The following is a 23,228-nucleotide window of genomic DNA, read 5'->3' as shown; positions in this document are numbered from 1 at the left end:
CCTGCATCATGCCTCTGTAATTTCCTTTACTCCACTGTCATACTAATACATCTGACTTTAGCTTCTCCCTCTCAAACTGCAGGGTGTATTCTATTATATCATGATCACTGGCTCCGAAGGGTTCATTTACCTTAAGCTTCCTTGTCAAGTCTGGTTAATTACACAACACCCAATCTATAATAGCTGATCCCCTACTGGCCTCAACCATGAACTGCTCCTAAAAGCCATCTTGTGGGCATTCTACAAATACCCTTCCCCCCTTGGGATTCAGCACCAATGTGATTTCCCCAATCTACCTGCATATTGAAATCCCCCATGACTATTGTGACATTGCCCTTTTGGCAAGCCTTTTCTATCTCCCATTGTAATTTGTGGCCCACATCCTGCCTATTGTTTGGAGGCATATATACCACTGCCAGCAGGGTCTTTTTACCTTTGCAGTTTCTTAGAGTTGGCAGGGCTCTTGTATGGATATGAAGTTGTGATAGTCAGTCCAGCTGAGGAAGGGCTTGGAGTTTCCCATCAGCCAATGTCTCCATTCCTCCAAGGCCCATTTGATGGTGAGTGGCTCCCTGTCAGTAGTTTCATAACAGCACCACATAGAGTTAACTTGCTTGAGAATAAGGCACAAGGGTGTGACTTCCCATCTAGTTCTTGCAGGAAGAGGATAGTCCCAGCACCCACATTAGATTTGTCCACCTCTACCACAAAAGGTCCAGAGAGGATCGTATAGTAGAGAATGGGAGTGGTGGTGAAGAATCTCTTGAGCTTCTTGAAAGCGTGGTCCACAGCAGCAGACCAGGTCATCCGTGAAGAAGGTGATTTGGTGCGAGAGCTGAGACAAGCAGCAATTTTATAATGAAACGGCAGTAGAAGTTGGGGAAGCCCAAGAAGAGACTGTAGCTGTTGAGGGAGCGTAGGTACATCACAAAGGTGGGGCCATTAAACCATGGCACGCACTTTCTCTACACCTCCAGGTGAAAGGACACAACCCACGAAGGAAGTGACTGTGTGGAACTGGCGTTTCTCTCACTTGCAGGATAGTTTGTTTTTGAGGAGATGCTGAAGGACTGAACAGACATGACAGATGTGGAATTGGAGAAGATGAGGGTGTCATCGAGGTAGATGAACACATACCTGTGTAGTATATCTCAGAGGATTTCAGTAATGATGGCCTGTAAAATAGCTGGTCTGTAAAATGACTGGACTGTTGGAAAGTTCAAAAGGCATCACTAAGAATTCATAGTGGCTGGTAGGTGTTATGGATACAGTCTTCCACACATCTCCTGGCAGATGCAGATCAGGTTGTATATGTTCCAGAAATCCAGTTTGGTGAATGTCTAGGCCCCATGGAGTGTTTTGAATGTGCTATCCTTCAAGGGGGGAGGGTAGCGGTTCTTAATGGGGATTGTGTAAAATCTGTGGTTGTCAATGCAGGGATGAACACCTCCATAATTCTTTTTGACAAAGAAGAATCCTGCATTGGCTGGGGACTGGGATGGTTGAATGAGGCTGCACTATAGCGCTTTGTCAATGTTGTCATTCACTGGGTACTTCTCAGGAGAGGAGAGGGAGAACTGACAACCTATGTTTTAGATGGTGCCTGGGAGAGGTCTGTCGCAGTGTTGTGATCTGTGTGGTGGCAGGGTCCTGGCTTCCTTATTACTAAAGGCGATGGCTAAGTCATAGTATTCCTGTGGGAGCTTGGTGAGGTTGAGGGTTTCCTCCTGCTCCACTGATTTACAGGGTGAGGTCAAGTGATGTTGCAGGAAGGTGATTCGACAGATGGGGTCCCCAACTCAGCAATGAAGACCCGGTGAAGTGAGATTGTAAGTGGAGAGGAAGGGGTAACCCAATATGAGAGGAGTGTTGGGTGAGTCGATCATGAAGAACTGGACGGGCTTCTGCTCTCTGATGCTCATATGCACAGGCCTGTGCACGCTCTGACCATCCCAGACCCCAAGGGATGCCTGCCAATGGCCGTGATGCAGAAAGGGTGAGAGGTAGGCTTGGTAGGGAGCCAAGCTGCACACACAGACTCTGGTCCAGAAAGTTGCCTGGTGTGCCAGAATCTAGCAGAACCTCCTACGTGTGTAGAGATGTTGGGATATAGAGGAGGACAGAGAGAGTGATTTGGGCTGTGGTGCTGGAATGAGGGGCTGGGGGGAGCCTACCAGATAGAAGGTCCCTCATCTCTACCTGGTGGTGTCATTTTTGGGGACATAGGAGGCATTTTGTGTGTTGGTGATCAGTTGCTCTGTAGTAGGTGCACATTATTTCTCCATGGACACTCAGGGGTGGGGAGGTGGGGGGAGTTAAGGGAGCTCTTCCTAGCCACACTTGATCTGGAAGTGTTAATGACAAAGGCTCTGAAATAATCCTGGATCCTGGTTCTAAGGAAATGGTTCTGGGAATGGAACTGGGGTTCTGGCTGATAACCTGGAGGGTCGTTCCATAAGATGCTCGTCAATACGATGAACAATGAATAAACATGAGAGACCAGATACCACCCACAATGGGGCAAAAGAAAGCTAGGAACAGGTGGTTGGAACAAGGACTGTGGATGGGAGTTTACTAGCTGCAGGCGGTGATTTAGAAACGAGTGGCAGATGACTCCTATCAGCTGGATGGAGACTGGAAGGAGCCAGCATGTACAGCTCTGACAGATGCTCATCACCCTCCCACTGCATCCTCCAAATTTCCTTTTATATTTTCTTTCTTTCGCTATCCCTCTCCACATATTCACATTAATAAGTGTTTAAGAAGCAAGCAGTGGGAGACACTGATCATCGACCAGAAGCAAGAAACCCCACTGCTCTGTCCTAATGAGAGTTCAGTTGTCAGGCTCAGATAAGTCCACCTCAGTCAATACAGAAGCATTTCTGAAGCAGTTTTACATGGCTTAGAATATCCCAACTGATCATCAGGAGGGAGCTATCCGGCAAATTAATATCCAGAGAGGGGCTTTCTTCAGAAACAGCCAACCTTTAAAAAACAGATGCACTCTGACTTCACAGGCACAGGCATCTGATCGCTAGAATAATAAAACCCTTTTAAGCTATTAGACTATTTTTAAACAGCTGAATTGATTTGAATCTCTCCACTTCCATGCCTGACTACATTCATCCATTTAGATTAAAAATTAAAACCTCTTTTCCCTTATCAATTTTCTTCAATCCTCTTTGAGAACAAAAGTGTGACAGAGGGCTCTGTAATATTAATAGGATTTAATTGCCCTCAGGAAGATCATTTACATTCCATAGTGAATTTTTGCAGTCTTCTGCTCCAAGTACAAGGTAAACAGCAGCTGGAATTCTATTTTAGATGGAGCTCTAGTGGGAAGAGTTGGAAGCTTACAAGCCAGAAGTTACCAAAGTAAATAGGCAGCATTTCAACTAATAATGAAGTTTGTGTTCTGTGCTGGATCAATGCAGACAACCCCTGTGTTTCTGCAGTTCGGGTAACAGACATTTGCCCTTACATTATTCACAAATCACTGCCTATATGTCTGAGATACAGAATGAAAATTCGTACTCACAATTTCTTTTTCAATTCACATTTTGAGGTTCTTGGGCAGTTAATATGGAATATTGTGGAAAATGTAATACAGACTGTTTTCTTGGACTACAAATTTGTTCCTTAATATGGAGATCACTTATATAATCTTATAACCCAAGCTACTGGCTCACAGCTCATCAATTTCCTTTATCAGCTGCACATCTGGCTATGGTATCAAACCAAAGGGGCAATCTGACCATTTCAACATCATCTTCCAAAGCTGCTTCTCTGGTACCCGGAAGGAGTTGACCCATGGATCACTATGATCTGGAAATTACCCTTGTGATGGTGATGGTTTGGAAATATAAAGAAGAGAGTTTAAAAGATCATCTTTATTAGATTCATATACTTTGAAACATGTAGTGAAATGCATTATCTGCATCAAATCAAATCAGCAAGAATTGTTCTAGGCAGCCCACAAAGTGCCAACATGCTTCTGGCACTAACATATATCACTGTCCCTTCTTAAGCGGGTTAAAATCCTGTATCTTTTTTCCAGCTGTACTGTGGGAGGACCTCATAACAACCAGAAACTGACAATGAACACAGGCCACAAACCAGGGAGAAGTCTGTAAGGTACAGCGCTGGAGCTATTTACATTATTTTGTAAACTCTAACAAGGCAAAGCATAGTTCTTCTCTCTGGTGAAACAGCTGGCCACTGTGAATAGGACATTGCTCCAAATGAGATTACAAATATCAGTGAAGCTCTAGAGAAATAGCACTAAAAATGACAACCACTTTATTGTGGCCAGGCATCAACTTTACTCTTCACAGAGGCTGCCTAACCTGCTGAAAAGTCATGGCACATTTTGTTTTAAGGTCAGCTGTTCAGCACCTGCAGTATTTTGTGTTTATATTATTGTAAGATTCACATTCTAAAATGATTATCATCTATTTTGCCTGTCTTTTTGGAATTCCATCTTTGCCAGTCTGATTTCCAAGAACAATTACTCAGGCATTACCCGCGGTCAGTGGTGAGTGACTTGTTTCCTGTTCAGAGGAAGATTTGGTTAACTTTGGCAATTCATGAATTTTTCCTCAAGAGGCTTATGGCAAACAAACAATGGAGCAGGCTCAGCAGACCTACTGATCTACCTCTCGGCCAGTCATCAAACTGTTGGCTTTTATCTGTTAACCCAGATAGGTGTGAGGTGACTCATTTTGGTAGGTCAAATCTGATGGCAGAATATAGTATTAATGGTAAGACTCCTGGCAGTGTGGAGGGTCAGAGGGATCTTGGGGTCCGAGTCCATAGGAATAAAATAAAATAAAATAAAAGCTGCTGCGCAGGTTGACTCTGTGGTTAAGGAGGCACTCGGTGCATTGGCCATCATCAATCATGGGATTGAGTTTAAGAGCTGAGAGGTAATGTTACAGCTATATAGGACCCTGGTCAGACCCCACTTGGAGTACTGTACTCAATTCTGGTCACCTCACTACAGGAAGGATGCGGAAATGATAGAAAGGGTGCAGAGGAGATTTACAAGGATGTTGCCTGGATTGGGGAGCATGCCTTATGAGAATAGGTTGAGTGAATTTGGCCTTTTCTCCTTGGAGCAACGGAGGATGAGAGGTGACCTGATAGAGGTGTACAAGATAATGAGAGGCATTGATCATGTGGATAGTCAGAGGCTTTTCCCCAGGGCTGAAATGGCTAGCATGAGAGGGCGTAGTTTTAAGGTGCTTAGAAGTAGGTACAGAGGAGATGTCAGGGTTAAGTTTTTTACGCAGGAGTGGTGAGTGCATGGAATGGGCTGCCGGAAACAGTGGTGGAGGAGGAAACGATAGGGTCTTTTAAGAGACTCCTGGATGGATACATGGAGCTTAGAAAAATAGAGGGCTGTGGGTAAACGAAGGTAGTTCTAGGATAAGGACATGTTCGGCACGGCTTTGTGGGCTGAAGGGCCTGTATTGTGCTGTAAGTTTTCTATGTTTCTTTTCATTTGAACTTTCTTAGTGAGGGTTGCTTCCTTTCCCTTTCCCAAGAGTCCTGCAATTTGTTTTCCTCCTGAAATTTTCCTTTGGGAATTTTAAAAATTTTGATTTTGCTTCCTTCCTCCAGTTCTTCAGGCAAGGCACTCAAAACATTGCTCTTCTTCTGACCCAAATGTGGAATGTGCATGGAGAAGAAAAACAGAGCAAGCTTCAGTTCAGGGCATAATGTTCAATGATTTTCACATAGATATGACAAAGCCATATGCAACTTAAATCGCACTTTTTACCAAGCTTCCTGACTGAATTTACTTCATTTTCTTTCCCTTTTGTGTACTATGGAATTCAGGATGGAAAATGAAATAGAATGTTAGTTTATTCCAGAATAATGAATGTAATTGAGTCATACAACAGGGAAGTAGCCCTTTGGCCCATCAAATCCATTCATATTAATGGTAATTATTCATGTTAATATTACTCATTAAGGTTAATTCTGCACCAATACCACTTTATTTCTTCTCCCCAACTCACCATGTTCCCAACAACTCATATCAGGTTACCTTTCATTTACATACTAGGAATCAATCAACCTGTTAAACTGCATGTCCTTGGGATGAGGGTGGAGCCCTATCAGGTCAAAGGAGAATGAGTAAACTCCACACATACAGCACTGTAGTTCAGGATTGAACCCACTTCCACCTAATCTGCTTTGTAACACAAGGACAGTTTCTATCCAACTGTTGTAAAACTATTTAATGGTTCTCTAATATAAGATGGTCTCTTGACCTCCCAATCTACCTCATTACGATTTCTACCTTATCGTTTACCTGCACTGAACTTTCTCTGCAGCTGTTACGTTTTATTCAGTGTTCTGTTATTGTGTAATCTTGTTCTGCCTCAATGCACTGTGTAATGACTTGATCTCGATAAACAGTATGCAAAACAAGCTTTTCACTGTATTTCAGTACATGTGACAATAATAAACCAATTCCATTTACAGTTACATTCTTAAAACACAATTCTCCCTTCATTAAGCCATATTAGCTCTGCCTGGTAATATTTTCCATTATCATGTCCCCAGTGATGAGCTCCACTCTGTTCTTGACAAGTGTTGTTAGTTAACTAATCTATAGTTCCCATTTGATTTTCTTATGTAGTGCTGTTATACATGCTATTTTCCAATCACGGGCAACAGTTCCAAGCAAGAGGATTATGTAAACTTATCCCTGACGTTTAAAGGCTGAGAAAATATGATATGGTAGAACGTAGAATATTTCAGAGCAGTACTGGCCCCTTGGGCCACTATGTTGTGCCAATCTTTTAAACTACTTTAACATCAATCCAACCCTTCCCTCCTAAATAGCCTTCCATTTTTTCTACCATCAATGTGTCTATCTTAAATGCCCCTGATGTATCTGCCTCTACTACCACCCCTAGTGGGCTGTTCCATGAACATGACTCTCTCTGTAGAAATACTGTCTATAATTTCCTCTAATTTCCTTAAAATAATACCCCCTTGCATTAGCTATTTTTGCTCTAGGATAGAGTCTCTGGTTATTCACTGTAGTGTGGTAGTCTGAATCAAAGTCAATGGGTGATGATCATCACAAGCCTGGGCGAAAGGTATGGAGATCCTGAGATGCCCAGTCATATCCCCCCTCGGCCTCACCAGTCTAGTCCAAAGCAAGGCTTATGAAGCCACACGTTTGGCACCAGCTTGGCTGCAGGAGCTGCTGGAAGGATGTTCAGTGATGTCCAGCTGCCTCAGGGGCTCCACTGCGGATTTGCTGTCTGGGTTTACTCCTGCCGCCTTCGTTTTTCCCAACACTACTCACGAGGTAGTGGGTCTATTTACGTAATTGGGGATCCGCTTCGCAAGCACCAGAACATTCCACACACCGCTGGGCCTGCGTGCTACACATGCAGGGGCCAAACCTGCTCCCTGTCCTCTGCAGTTCAGCCTGACTCTGAAAGTAAGTTCGGTTTCCATGTGCCACCAGCGGGGAGGGCACTACATGAGGCTTGATGTTCGAGAGGCTACGTACTGGCAGGGAGAGATCTAGACATTCAGCTCTCCTTTTTTCAAGACTTTTAGACAGCGGCAGAAGCTGGAAGTGAGAGCAACAAGCACTACCCACTACACCGCCACACTAGATGCATCACTGCAACCATTTTGACACCACTGGTAAAGGTATTGGGCTAACGTTCTGGGCCATTGAATCAAAAGCATGACTTCAAATCCCGTGATAAAATAATTGGATTTAAATTCAAATGATTAAGTAAATCATAAATTTTAGAACAGACCACTGGTTTAGCTACTAGAGCTACTACCTTCACAGCCTCAACAACCTGGCTCAGTCCTAACCAGTACAATCTGTATGGAGTTTGCAAGTTTGCCCAGTGGCGATGTGGGTTTGTGCAGATGCTGGCCATGTTTCAATGGAAAAAGTGGAAGAGGCACTGATTGCTACAAGTCTCCTTTGGATCCTTGAACTGTATGTAAAGGATGGAGACCAAATACACAGTGTCCAGTCATCACAGATCCATTCTTGCCATCTATTTGAGATGGATGTAGGTTTTCTCATCTTGTGCCTCCTTTCTTGCTTAGAACCCCAGTGCCGGTTTACAGACAAAGTGGGGGTACATCCTCCTACTGAATGGCTAATTACTGGATGATTTGTGGTGCCTTTTTAAAAGATAAAGAGATAGCGATCGATACATCTTCATGAAATGTCTTGGTTATTGCCTCAGAGATCGTCAGCAACCAATGTAACCAATGAAGCCCAAAAGGCTGCCACCTGCAGGCCAGTGAAACGTTTGCATGTATTAATGTCTTCAGGAGCAGATGGCTGGAGAATCAGCCCTGACATTGACACAGGTTTCAGTGGGCGTTTGGGAACATGCAGATCTTTGTAAATCCTGCTGAGGCTCCATTAATCAAACAACTTTCAAACTGAGAACTGGCAGTGTGCTTTAATCTAAGCATCCCACACAGCATCATTTGAGTAAGTTCCATCATTAGACTGGATACTTGACTATAAATGTTACTGCTCATTACAAACGATACAGCAAAACATAAATTTTATTAGCAATTACAAGAAATGAAGCATAAATCTAATTGTACATACTTATATGAACAATATAACACCTTTACCAGTGTCAAGGATGAAAAGGTGATTAATCTTAAACCTATAAATGATATCAATATTATCATTACTGAAAATGAACTTAATTGCAAACATAAGACCCTCCTGAAGATTTCCCTGTACAATGACCATCTCCCCTCTGCGTCTCTCTCTCTCTCACTCCTGGCCATCTGCTTTCCAATACCATATCATTGAAACATTTGTCACAGTTCTTACTTAATTTTAATTTTGAGATAAGACAGTCTCAATCACTCAAACAAGGGATTATCTCTACCTACGTAACGACTTGGAAATTCCTTCACATCTGCAGATCAGTGGCACTGAAAACATTGAACACATGAAACACGTCAACAGGACGAGTGGGGACAGAAACAGAATCAGACTCTTCATTAAGATTAGAAAAGTGAGAAGGAAAATGAAAGGGGAAGATAGATAAATAGATACTTTATTGATCCCAAGGGAAATTACAATGTCACAGTAGCATTACAAGTGCAAAGATATAAATATTAGAAGAGAAGTAGAAAGAATACAAAAATAAGTTACCACAGTCTAACAGGAAGGGGTCATCACTTCCCCAGCTATAGGTTGACTCAAAATAGAGTCTAATGACTGAGGTTAAGAAGGACAGGAGGGAAGGAATGAGATCAGAGTAAATGTCTGTGATGGAATTCAAAGTTACCAAGGTTACAAATACTTTAAAAGCAAGGAGTTGGGAGAAGTTATCCACTTTGGAAGCAGGAACAAGAGGGCAGAGTATTGTCTGAACGGTGTAGAGTTAGGTAAGGGAGAAATGCAAAGAGACCTAGGAGTCCTAGTTCACCAGTCAATGAAGGTGAATGAGCAAGTGCAACAGGCAGTGAAGAAGGCTAATGGAATGTTGGCCTTTGTTACAAGGGGAATTGAGTACAAGAGCAAGGATGTCCTTTTGCATTTGTACAGGGCCCTGGTGAGACCACACCTGGAATATTGTGTATAGTTTTGGTCTCCAGGTTTAAGGAAGGACAAACTGGCAATTGAGGAAGTGCAGCGTAGATTCACTAGGTTGATTCCTGGGATGGCAGGGCTGTCTTACGCAGAGAGATTGGAGAGATTGGGCTTGTACACGCTGGAATTGAGGAGATTGAGAGGGGATCTGATTGAAACGTTTAAGATAATTAAAGGATTTGATAGGATTGAGGCAGGAAATATGTTCCAGATGTTGGGAGAGTCCAGTACCAGAGGGCATGGATTGAGAATAAGAGGTCAGTTATTTAAAACAGAGTTGAGGAAGAGCTTCTTCTCCCAGAGAGTTGTGGAGGTGTGGAATGCACTGCCTCGGAAGACGGTGGAGGCCAATTCTCTGGATGCTTTCAAGAAGGAGCTAGATAGATATCTGATGGATAGGGGAATCAAGGGATATGGGGACAAGGCAGGGACTGGGTATTGATAGTGAATGATCAGCCATGATCTCAGAATGGCGGTGCAGACTCGAGGGGCCGAATGGTCTACTTCTGCACCTATTGTCTATTGTCTATTGTCTAAAATGATGCTGAGATAAATTGAAACAAAGCACAACCACAACTAGGAGAAAAGGGCTTTCCCTAGAATTATTAAACCCTGCATTAAAACCCAGCATGTCTAGTCTGAAAGTGAGATCCCAATGTTGTCCTTTGAGCTTAGACAGGGTATCAGTGGAAAAGCAGAGAGCCAAAGAAACAGAAATCAGAGTGAGAACATCAACTTAATTCTACTTTCACTTCCACCTCTGTTGATTTAATGATACCCAGCCCAAGTTTGAGGACTTATCTTCTCACTGGGCTTATTCCATCCTCTGGGGCTCAATACTGAGTGTCACAATTTTAGGTAACCCCTCCTTTTATTCATAGATATTTCTAAATCATTGTTTCAATTTTCCTTGCTGCCATTTTGTTTCAGGTGTTAGTTTTCAATTTCACAGCACAGAAGAAGGCCTCTCATCTATCTGGATCCCTGCCAGCTCATTGCAGAGCAATCCCATCAATGGCATTCCCCGTCTCTTTTCCTCATCACATGCCCATCAACTTCCTTTCGGTCCTTTTTGTCAACTACATACACTAATAGTGTTGTATTGGTTAGTGTAACACCATGACAGTTTTAGCGACCTAGGTTTAGTCCTGCCGCTACTTATTACTATTTTCCCCATGACCATGTGGGTTTCCTCCGGGTACTCTAGTTTCCTCCCACAGTGCAAAGGCGTCCAGGTTAGTATTTGCTCACATGGGTGTAATTGGGTGGCACAGGTTTGTTGGGTTGCAAGAGCCTTTTACCATGTTGATTATTAAAAATAATTTATTAAAAACAGTGGCCAGTTTACCTCCCATCAAGGAACGAGAGCCCACATGGTGACTGGGAGAATGTGTAATCCCTACACAGATAGTGCCAAAGGTCGGGATCAAACTCTGCTCCCGAATACCTGTTGTGCGATTGTGCCATCCGTTTTGGTCAGTTTGGTGGGTTCACCGCTCTCTCAAAATTCAAGTCTCAATATTGTTTAATGTCATTTCCAGTAGAGAAACATAAAGGAGAACAAAATAATTGTTAATCCAGATCCGATACAGCACAAAATAAACACAGTATGATAAAGAACACAATAATTAAAAAGAACAATAAATACAAATGCATAAGATAGCCTATATAGACAGATTAATTGTATGTAGGCACAGCAGTAGCTGTACATAAGGTGACTTTGATAGTGTTACGTACACGTGACACATGACTGGTGTTGAAGCTATACTGGACTTGAGGTGATGGTCTTGTGATGGTGGAGTGATGTCATTTTCCCGCCAGTAGAGGTCATGTGACAGGTTTTTTTTACAGGGTATAAAAGGAGGACCCCTCCCTGTGAGGAGGGGCAGTTCATGGCTGGATTTGCCATGTTGACTTCATGCCACTGCGTGATTTAATGTTATGACACAGTTTAGTTGAAAGATAAAGTTTTATCTAATGCCTAAAGTTTAAACGGTCATTGCCAGCAGTTTCTTTACAATACTGCTAGTTGAGAATCAGTGGAGAGTGAAGATCGGAGTTCGGGAGTTAAAGATCGAGGAGAATCGAGGAGAATCGATTTCGACGGTGAAACAGGTTCGACCTTGTTTGATCCTTATTCGGAAGGAATTCGTTGACTGTTCTCATGTTAATTCCTGTGAAATAGCAGAAAGGATTGGGAACAGTTCTGTAAAGGAAAGGTCAGTGCCTTTAAGCCGTTTTGTTACGTAAAATTCTTCGTGGGAGAAGTTCAATTTGGGAACTGAAGCAACACGACGTGAAAGAGAATTTAAATCGTCTTAAAAAAGTCTCTCCCTTAAATGGACTGTGAGCATTTTGAACTTTTGCAATACTACTTTGAAGAACTGTTTTTGCAACATCGCTTTAAGAACTGTTTAAGCTGCCGCACAGCAGCTGATTTCCGGCTACGTTAGTGATTTGTTTACTTTTGGGGGGTTTGTTTTCAGTGTTTAATAAACATGTTATTTGTTATAAAAACCCTTGCCTAACTCATATATTTATTGTTGCTTGAATCCGTAACAATAGGAAAAGATAAAGTTGTGGAGGTGAGGGGGGATCTCCCGAGTTACTTCCTCATCCCCTCTCTGCAACTTAATATACAATTGTCTTCTCATTGTTCCAGTAGTGTTGAAAGATCCTCAACCTTCTTTCTCTTCCCTCTTCTGCCACCATTGGGAATCTCACAGGCACGGTTTCAGAATCAGAATCAGGTTTAATACCACAAAAAATAATAGTGAAATTTGTTGTTTTGTGGCTGCAGTATCATGCAAGCATAACAAATTGCTATAAGTTACAATAAAAAACTGTGCAAAACAGGAATAGCAAGGTAGTGCTCATGGAGACATGGACCGTTCAGAAATATGATGGCTGAAGGGAAGAAGTTGTTCCTAAAACATTGAGTGTAGGTCTTCAGGCTCCCCTCTGATGGTAGTAATGGGAAGGCAGCATGCCCTGGAATGTGAGGGCCTGTAGAAATGGATGCCACCTTCTTGAACGACCAACTTCTGAAGATATCCTCAGTGGTAGTGAGGCTTGTACCGGTGGTAGAGCTGAATAAGTCTACAACCCTCTGAAGCCTCCTACAATCCTTTGCCAGTACCTCCATACCAGATGGTTATTCAGCCAGTCAGAGGTCATGGTCCATCTGCAGAAATTTGCAGGAGGTTTTAGTGATAGACCAAATCTCCTCAAGCTCTTGATGAAGTTCAACTTATGACTTTTTAAAAATGGTGCAGCAGACTATCAAATTAGTTTACTAATATTTGGCGTAATCCACAACTATTCTGTACAACAACACAACAGTACAGAACAAGCAAAGCTTAGGCACTTTGGTTCAGAGTTCTGGATGAAGAATTTGATGTAACTCTATACATGAGATGCTAATGAGCTAAGGATGTATCGAAGATTTTGCAATATGTGCATTGTTTTACTGGTGCATTGAAATCATTGTTTGGGCAGCAGTATGATTTAAAATACATATGCTCTTCTATTAGTTATTCAATATTATAATCTTAATTTTTAGTCCATTCCATACAGATAATAAACATTGTTGATCCCTTAGTTATAACTTGATGCCAAAATTTAAGAGGTGACAGTCTGTACGCAATGAAGTAAGGTAGTTCTCTATACCCATGACTTGTAAATGATTGCGTATTAATGTAGGTATGTAATTTATTATTTACAAAGAAAAGTGATGTTGGTATTCACAATTTAGTGATATATTCAATATACTCATCTAATTAATGTAAAATTAAAATAATTCTGCAGATTCCATTTCCCTCAGCATTTTAGAACAAAAGTCAGCTATGATGAAATTAAGCAAGAAATACAAATTTGACTTTTTAGTTTGCTCTGTTCTTTAGAGAGAATGAACTAAACAACCTAATATGTCTACTACAACACTTAGTCAAAAAATATCAACACGCCACGATGATAAATGGAACAGGATGAGCTAGAAAATGAAATACTTCAGAACTGTCTTCTGCCCATATTCAGTGATTAATTCTGTTCTTAATTACTATATACTTCTTTATGAAGTTGCAAAGTAGACAGAAGTTCGATTTCTTTCAAGAATTTTCCAAATGAAAGTTAAGATCATGCTAAAATTGCAGCTGGAATTTGAAAACAGCAGTTTACAGTTTTAGTGAATATTCCTATTAAACAATGATCCAAAAATGAAGGAATTACAAGGTGTGTCGGGTAATCTCAATACATTGTGAACAAGAAGTGAAGATTTTTGGTATGACTGTAATTGCTGTTCTTTGACTGACAAAAGTGATGCTATAATTCTCCCACTTGTTTACAAAGAGCTTGAGTTATGGAGTGCTCATGGGGATGGTTGACATTTTATTTCAAATAAATGAGGGTCAGAAAGATGCTCCATTAGCAATGTTTCTATTGGCTGAATCTTTTCTTTAATACAGAATGTTATATCATTTTGCAAAGGTGTGCTATACCTGATATTTGATTTAACATAATGAAGTGAAGAGCAGACTGAGGTAATCCATACCACAGTACAGTGCCACTGCAAATAGGACTGAAATGCAGGAGGCATTGCATCAATCAAACATATTTCTTCAGAGTAGCTCCCACCAACTATACTTTAATAGCATTTTTCATAACAGCATTATGTAGAGGTGATGACCAAAGACATTGTCAACGGCTATTTCTATTAATTTTACATTTTACAATTTTTGCTTTAATATTTATTTCCTACTTTCCTTAAGTTTTCATTTTCATAGTCATAAAGCACAGAGTCTGTTAATGTCCTTCAGCCTGACATCTACACTGACCAAGATGCTTATCTACTCTGTCTATGTCCCTGCACTTTGCCTATGTCCCTCTATTCCTTTCCATCCATGTACCTGTCCAAATGGTTTTCAAAAGCTGTGATTGTACCTGCTTCTACTAGTTTTTTTTCTGGCGGCTTTTCCATGAAAGAGTTCTGCATGAAAAAGTTGCTCCTCTGATTTCTTTTAATTTGTTTTCATTTCTTACCTTAAACCTATGAGTGCAGTTACAAACTCCTCTATCCTTGGGAAAAGACTGTGATTATCTGCCTTCATATATGACTATCTACCACCGGCAATTATTTAAACCTCTATAAGGTCCACATTCACCCTCCTGTGTACCGGTGAGATCAATCCCAGCCTACCCAATATCTCCATGTAACTGCACCCCTTTGATTTCAGGCAACATCCTTGTGAAGCTCTTCTGCACGTGTTCTGGTGCTACCACATCTTTTCTATAGTGTGGTTCTGGAACTTCACATGAGGCCCAACTTATATAGGTGCAGCATGACATCCCAACTCTTATAGTGAATACTCCAGTCTATGAAGGTATGCTAAAATGCCTTCATAACTTCTTATTCACCTGTATCACTGTTTTCAAAGAGTTATGAACTTGCACACAAGGTCCCTTTAAATTCAGTACACCAACACTTCTAAAGTACCTGCTGTTTACTGTATATGTCTGGCCAATATTAGGTGATGAAAAGAACATTATCTCACACTTGTTTAGATTAAATTCCGTCTGCCACTGCTGCACCCAATTTTCTAGCTAACTTGATCCTTCTGCATTGTTAGGTAACCACTCTCGCCATCTGAAACTTCAATAATCCTCGTGTTATTAGACCATGCACTGTCAATTCTCATCCAAGTCAGTGTATAAGGTCCTAGTGCTGACTCCTGTAGTATATGACTTGCTATAGATTTGCATTTCAAATCTCCTATATTATGTAGGTTCAAATATGAAAAGTTAGTTTATTTTTCGAAGCTGAGGAATGGTCTTCAAAATCGTGAAGCTTTTTTCCATTGACAAGGATAACAATATAGTTAATAGAGGGCAGAAATTTTAGGTACTCACAAAGGGGTTGAATGGGGACTAATGATGCAAGTGGATACCAATTGTAAAGTCTTTGCGAAGGTCCATTGTTGGAACAGAGTATGAGACATTTTAAGTATTAATAAAGAAAAGGCTTTAAACTTTATAACACCTTTCATGTATCATTTAGATTATTCCACAGTGTTTTACTGCCAAGGGAATAGTTACACAGTGGGAAATTTGTACACAGCATGGTCTCAGAAACCATTAAAAGAAATGGATCAAACGAATTGGTTTGCAAATGAAGCACTAACTTTGTATCTCTTCTCAGAGATGCAACTTGACCTGTTGGGTATTTCCAACATTTTGTGATTTTACTTTGAAAAGTTGTTTTACATTGTCAGTTGGGGAAATAATATTGGCCAGAAAGGTTGTAATAATTCCATGACCTTCCTCAAAATAATTCCATGGGAACTTTTTGTTTAATATTTCATGTAAAACATGGCACCACTGAGTGTAACACTCCCCCAGCAATGTTTTAAAAATGTTAGCCGAGACTTTAATTGAAAAGGAAGTGAAAGCTTTAAAGGCTTGTAAAGAATCTATGTGCAATTGATAGACTAATAATCCATGGCAAATTGAGTAGGTTTAAACCAATATTTAACTACTGCAAAATATAATCAGTATTTGGTAATATCAGTATTTAATTTAGTATTTGGGCCAACATAGATCCCTAAAGCTTAGCCATTTCTCATTTCCAAACATTTTTAACTGAGCTATGAGATTTCTCCTACCATTGCCCAGTGTTAATGTTTTTATTCTGTTCCAGAGATTTTGGGACACCAAAGAATTGCTATGTCTTTCAGAGACTATGTTAAACTGGATCCCCATCTGCTCCATCACAGGCATTATTCTTGCGATATGGCTGTTATCTCATTGCTGTTCATTGGAACTTCCTTTGTGCAGATTGATTGCTTGTCTGCTGCTCAACAACAATGGTGTTGTTGGAAAGTAGCTTTATTGGCTGCAAAGTGCTTTGGGACATCCTTATGTTGTAAACAGCTCAGTGTAAATACTCCAACATTTACCACTTAAACAAAGATTATAATAAATTAAACAGATATAAGAAAATTAATCACTTGAACTGAATGATATTCCAGCAGCTTAAAACTCTAGGGTATATGTTTCAGCAGATTTGTGACCACATCAGGCAATTGTATTACACAGCAACTATATCTGGAGGGAATGCAACCATTTAATTTCATTCACTTAATTCACAAAATAAGAGAATCCCATTTAATTGAAGAGCTGGAGATTCATCAATCACACAAAGCAACCAAGACTTCATTAGAACCAAGGCATGAAGCAGTCATGAAAACATGTTTGCTTTTTAATGGTCAAATTAGTGTCTGACGTGAGGAGGAGAATATTCTTTAGAAAACCCTGAACACATTCAGTGAAACAACTCAGTGAGGACAATCACTGATCTCAATCTGTCAGTGGAATTCTGTGATTGTTGCAACTGATGGTCAGAAGGAGGGCAGGAACTACAGAACACTAACACAAGAAAATCTGCAGGTGCTGGAAATCCAAAGCAACACACATAAAATGCTGGAAAACATCAGCAGGTCAGGTAATATCCATGGAAAAGAGTAAACAGTAGACTTTTCAAGCCAAGAACCTTCTTCAGGACTAAGAACTGTAGAACACTGCCAAGCTCAGGAGCAGCTACTTTTCTATAGCCATCAGATTCTTGAATTTACCTGCAGAGACCTAATCCAACCTTAGCAATGGAAAACTATGGAGCACCTTTTGCACCATTATGGACTTGTACTCAGTTGGATTTTTTTTTAAACCTATGATCTTGGTTTTGCACTTTTTCACTGTGTAGTATGTATCGTTTATATGCTTTGTGTTTCTGTTACCGATGTGCTTATGATACTACTGCTAGCAAATACCTCACCAAAGCTTGTGCAGATGGCAATAAATGCAACTTAGCTTGATTCAGGCTGCCTCTTACTGTAGCAACTGTCTGGCACCACAAAACTAAAAAAGGTCTTTTCTTAGTTATGGTATTTTACATAGTTAGCACTTTTACACTTTCTTGATCCCAAGTTAGTAAATGAAGTGCAGTTTGGCTTAATTGGCTGAAAAACTTTCGTAGACCATGAGACCATAAAACATAGGAGCAGAATGAGGCTATTCAGCCCATCGAATCTGCTCTGCCATTTGATCATGGCTGATCTATTTCCTTTCCAACCCAATTCTTCTTCTCCCTGTAACCTTTCACACCCTGACTTATCAAGAATCTATCAACCTCCACTTTAAATACGTGCAATGACCTGTCCTCCACAATTGCCTGTGGGAATTAATTAATTCCATAGATTCACCACCTTCTGGCTAAAGAAATTCCTCCATTCTAAATGGATGTGCCTCTATCTATTCTGGGGTTGTGCCCTCTGGTTCTAGACTCCCCAACTATAGGAAACATCCTCTCCACATCCACTCTATCTAGACCTTTCAACATGCAATGCTTCAATGGGATCCCCCCTCATTCTTCTAAATTTCAGTGAGTACAGGCCCGGAGCCATCAAACACTCCTCATATGATAAGCCTTTAATTTTCTGGATTAATTTTCATGAACCTCCTTTGAACCCTCTCAAATTTTAGCACATCCTTTCTTAGATAAGCGGCCCAAAACTACTCTCAATACTCCAAGTGAGGCCTCACCAGTGCTGTTTAAAGCTTCAGCATTACATAACTTTTTTTGTATTCTAGTCCTCCTGAAATGAAAGCTGATATTGCATTTGCCTTCCTCACCACAGACTTAATCTGCAGGGAATTCTGCACAAGAACCCCCAAGCCCCTTTGCACCTTGGATTTTTGAATTTTCTCTTGTTTAGAAAATAGTGTACAACCTTACTTCTACTGCCAATATGCATAGCCATACAGTTCCTGACACTGTATTCCATCTGTCATTTATTTTCCCATTCTCCTAATCTTTCTAAGTCCTTCAGAAGCCTTCCTCATTTCTTGAAGAGTGAAGTGTCATTTGCAGCTTTCCAGTCCTCTGGAACCATGCCAGAACCTAGTGATTCTTGAAAGATCATTACTAATGCCTCCATAATCTCTACAGCTACCACTTCAGATTCCCGGGGTGCAGTCCATCTGGTCCAGGTGACTTATCTACCTTTAGACCTTTCTGCTTCCCAAGCACTTCCTTCTTAGTAATAGCAACTGTACTCATTCTGCCCCTGACACTCTCTAACTTCCAGCATACTGCTAATGTCTTCCACAGTGAAGACTGACACAAAATACCTACTCAATTTAACTGCCATTTTCTTCACCACATTACTACCTCTCCAGCACCATTTCCCAGTAGTATGATAACTATTCTCACCTCTTTTTCTCTTTATATATCTGGAAAATACTTTTGGTAGTCTCCTTGATATTATTAGCTAACATCTTCAGATTTCATCTTTTCTTGCCTAATGTTTTAGTAGCTTCCTGTTGGTTTTTAAAAGCTTTCCAGTCCTCTGACTTGCCACTAATTTTTGCTCTATTATGTGCCCTCTCTTCTGCTTTTATGTCGGCTTTGACTTCCCTCGTCAGTCGTGATTGTGTCATCCACCCTTTAGAATAATACTTCATCTTTGGGATGTACGATATCTAGCCTACACATTCCAAATTTTTCCCAGAAATTCCAGCAATTGCTGCTCTGGTGTCATCCCTGCCAACATTCTTTTCCAATCAACTTTGGTTAGCTCCTCTCTCATGCCTCTGTAATTCCCTGTACTCCATTGTGATGCTGATACATTTGATTTCAACTTCTCCCTCTCAAATTGTATGGTGAATTCTATAATATAATGTAATCACTGCCTCCTCAGGGTTCCTTTACCCTAAGCTCCCTAATTAAATCCAGTTCATTACACAGCACTCGATCTAGAGTAGCGGATCCCCTAGTGGACTCAAACATGAGCTGCTCTAAAAAGCCAACTCATAGACATTCTACAAATTCCTCCCTTGACATCCAGAACTAATCTGATTTTCCTAACCTACTTGTATATTGAAATGCCCCATGACTATTGTAATATTGCCTTGTTGATATGCTTTTTCCATCTCCCGTTGTAATTTGTAGCCCTCATCCTGTCTACTGTTCAGAGGCCTGTATATAACCTCCATCAGGGACTTTTTACACTTGCAGTCCCTTAACACTACCCACATTGATTCTACACTTTCCGATCCTCTGTCACCTCTTTCTAATGATACGATTTCTCTTTTTTTTTACCAATAACATTACTCTACCTGCCTGTCCTTTCGACGCAATATGTAACCTTGTATGTTAAGTCCCAACTAAAATCATCTTTCAGCCTTGACTCAGTGATGCCCACAATATGATATCTACATCTACGTGTATACTAAATGCCCCATCCTCAGCCCTATCACTCAGATTCCCATTCCCTTGTCAAATTAATTTAAACCCTCCCCAAACCTAGCAAACCTGCCCACAAATATATTGGTACCCCTTAGGTTCAGGTGTAACTCATTCCTTTTCTACAGGTCATACCTTCCCAATAAGAGATCCCAATAATCCAGAAATCTAAGACCTTACCCCCTGCACCAATTCCTCAGCCACACATTCATCTGCCAGATTATCCTATTCTCATCCTTACAGGCACACGGCACAAGAGGCAATCCAAAGATTACTACCTAGCTCCCTAAATTCACTCTTCAGGACTTCCTCACCTCTCCTACCCATGTCATTGGTGCCAATATGTACCAAGATTTTTGGCTGCTCATCCTCTCCCTTTTAGTAAGCCATGGACCTGATCCCAGACTTCCCTGACCCTGGCATCTGTGAGGCAACTTACTAACCAGGTGCCTCTATCACGTCCACAGAACCTTGTGCCCACTCCTCTAACTATGGAATCCCCTATCACTTCCGCAGTCCTCCTCCCATCTGAGCCACAGCACCAGACTCAGTGCCAGAGACCCGGTCGCCTTTCTATTTATTATTATTGTTGTACTTACTTAGAGATGCAACACCAAATAGGCTCTTCTGGCCCTTTGAGCCAGCAACCCATCAGTTTAATCCTAGCCTAACCATGGGACAATTTATGATGACCTGTTAACCTATTAACTAGTATGTCTTTGGACTAAGGGATGAAACCAGAGCGCCTGGAGGAAACCTATGCATTCGTGGGGAGGATGTAGAAACTCTTTACTGATGACGTTGGAGTTGAACTCCAAATTCCCACTGCCCAAGCTGTAATAGTTTCATGCTAGCTACTGTATCTCCTATCTCAGAACCTTATACAGCATCAACACAGTTGCATTGGATCCAAGTAAACATGGCTGAGGATTAGTATTTGTCTTCATCCAGCTTGAAAGCTCATCGGACATCCTTTTATGCCCATGTCTCCCCATCAATTTACTTCTGCATTCATAGCATGTCCGAAACTTAAAATCCCCCATAGCCTTCCATCATTTCCTTGCAAAGATTCTCATCTCTTCAAGAAACTGCATTTTATTTTCTTCTAATCTCTTCTGATTTGAAGTTCTCCTTTTGTGAGGCTGGGCTTCCAATTGCTTCAGAGCCATCTTGTCAATGCAAGAATTTGAAATAACAGGAGAAACATGTGTCAATGCTGTCAATGAAGAAATGCTGAAAAGCTCAGCCAGTCAGGCACCATCTGTTGAGGGGAAAAAAAAACTTGTGACAATATTTCTGGTGCAGAGTGTACTTCAATTCCAATTTTTTTTTAAATGAGTTTCTACACACACAGGCTGCTCTGCTCACAGCATTTTAGCTTTTAAATAAATTAATTTTAAATATGAAAAGAAGTGCAGGGATTAAAGAGAATCACATCACATCAATCAACAGTTCCTGTTCTTTTATTGCAAGTCTAGTCAAAGGTATACTGTGCAGTTTGTATGTTCAGTCAGTATCCATGTAAACTAATATTAGACCTGCCATTTTATTATTGATACAGTTATTGGGATTACTTTTGTTTCTGTGGTGGTTTATCCTATTGAACAAAGGCATTATTATTTTATGAAAATGACCCAATACTGATAACCTCTCAGGAAGACAGCACCACATCTATTATCAAGGATTCTCTCCATCCAGGTCATGCGCTCCTCACTCTGCCCCCGTCAGGTGGGATCTACAGAAGCCTGAAATACAACACTACCAGGTTCACGGACGGCTAGTTTCCTTCAACCACCAGGTTCTTGAACCAACCTGCACAGCCCCAATCCTAGCTCAGCAATGAAACACTATGGGCAGCTACTTGTACCACCGTAAACAGGTCCTCAAATTCATCTTTTTTTTTGCTCTAGTTTTTCTCTTTTTCATTGCATGGCAAAAGTTATGTAATATTTTTATTATGTGTGCTTCCTGCACATACATGCCTGTGATGTCGTGATGTTTTTGCAAGCATTTTTGTTATTGTATCTGTACCTCACATGGAAATAAGCTGAACCTGGTGGCTAGTTTAATAAAGAAGCTGGAGGCTTTTATTAAATATGGATTGAAGAAGCAAATTCTGGCAGGGTAATGTCAGCTGAAAAAGAGTGACAAACATTGTTAAACAGTCACCAGTAATGCCACCAATAGTAATAATTACAACTCTGTTATTGCAGAGAATAAATTTCTGCTGGGCTTAAAGCACTTAGGAAAGTTTGGAAATTGAGAAAATCATTTCTCAAATGCAAGTTCTTTCCCTTTTTCTGAACAATAGATAAACCAATCTTTACAGTCTGATTATACGCAATATTTAAATATTACCGAAACAAGTGCTGTTGTCAAACTCTGGATCTACAAGCGAAGCAATCTGACAGTCAACTGACACAATAGTAACTGATGCCCTTTCACTCCTCAAGAACCAGATACATCATCAAGAACAACAATCCATTTGTAATGCAGCAAATTATTCATGCAAGCTATGAAACAATTCTTGATAATTACTACGTGTAAACCCATTTGGTTTTAGTATCTTTTAGCTGTGGTCATTGTGTGATTAATAGCTACTTCATGGTAATTATCTACGCCTATTGTTTCCTTTTCCCCGAGGAAATAGTAATTCTTTTGCAAATTGAAGGTGATCTCTTGTGACAATTGTAACTGAAGTGAAGAGGTTAGATTGGTGACAATTTAACAAATGTAGTTTGTGTAGAACTGTGCAAATATTTCAGGTGTATGATGCATAACCTGCTTGCTGTCACTAATCTGCATTTTGAAATGTCTCTGATGGCAGTAAAGCTAACCCAACCTGTATTGTAATGGCCCACAACAGAATTGATATTAATATTGCATTCCCCTTATATTTCACTAGTGCCTTATTAAAAAAAAGCCTACTTGGTAGATAAAGTAACACCTTTAGAGTTGGGTTTTAAACTAAAATGGAAATACAGAGATGACAGAAGTTATTTCAATAATAGACAGTGCAAAAAAAAATCACTCTCAGGAAGCCAGAGCATGCATTACAAAGCAACAACTAAAGCTCAAGGATTTGTTTCACAAAGCCATTCCAACAAAGAAATCTATCGGGCATTGAAGCAGAAGCTTTTAAAAATAAACTTTGAAAGTGAGGATCTTGTCGCAGGTTATTGACTGGTAACTTCAGTGAGTAGAGTGAAAAGAATGACCTGGTCCTTTCCTAGGTTTTACTTCACTTTGAATTCAACACACCTCATGGACCAGGGTCAATGTGACTACATCCTACAGCGATTCCATGAAAGA

At 40.6% G+C, this 23,228-nt stretch overlaps 1 long non-coding RNA gene across 1 annotated transcript in view; it reads left to right on the top strand.

Moving 5' to 3' along the window:
• LOC132395909 (uncharacterized) overlaps positions 1 to 23,228 on the top strand; it is a 78,060-nt gene that overhangs the window by 5,001 nt on the left and 49,831 nt on the right. Inside the window, exon 2 of the long non-coding RNA XR_009512783.1 lies at positions 4,058 to 4,134. This is a non-coding gene — a long non-coding RNA (uncharacterized LOC132395909). The remainder of the gene's footprint in view (positions 1 to 4,057; positions 4,135 to 23,228) is intronic.

Source organism: Hypanus sabinus, chromosome 6 (assembly GCF_030144855.1).
Source record: "Hypanus sabinus isolate sHypSab1 chromosome 6, sHypSab1.hap1, whole genome shotgun sequence".
Lineage (NCBI taxonomy): Eukaryota > Metazoa > Chordata > Chondrichthyes > Myliobatiformes > Dasyatidae > Hypanus > Hypanus sabinus.
This window is presented reverse-complemented; position numbering and strand designations above follow the sequence as displayed.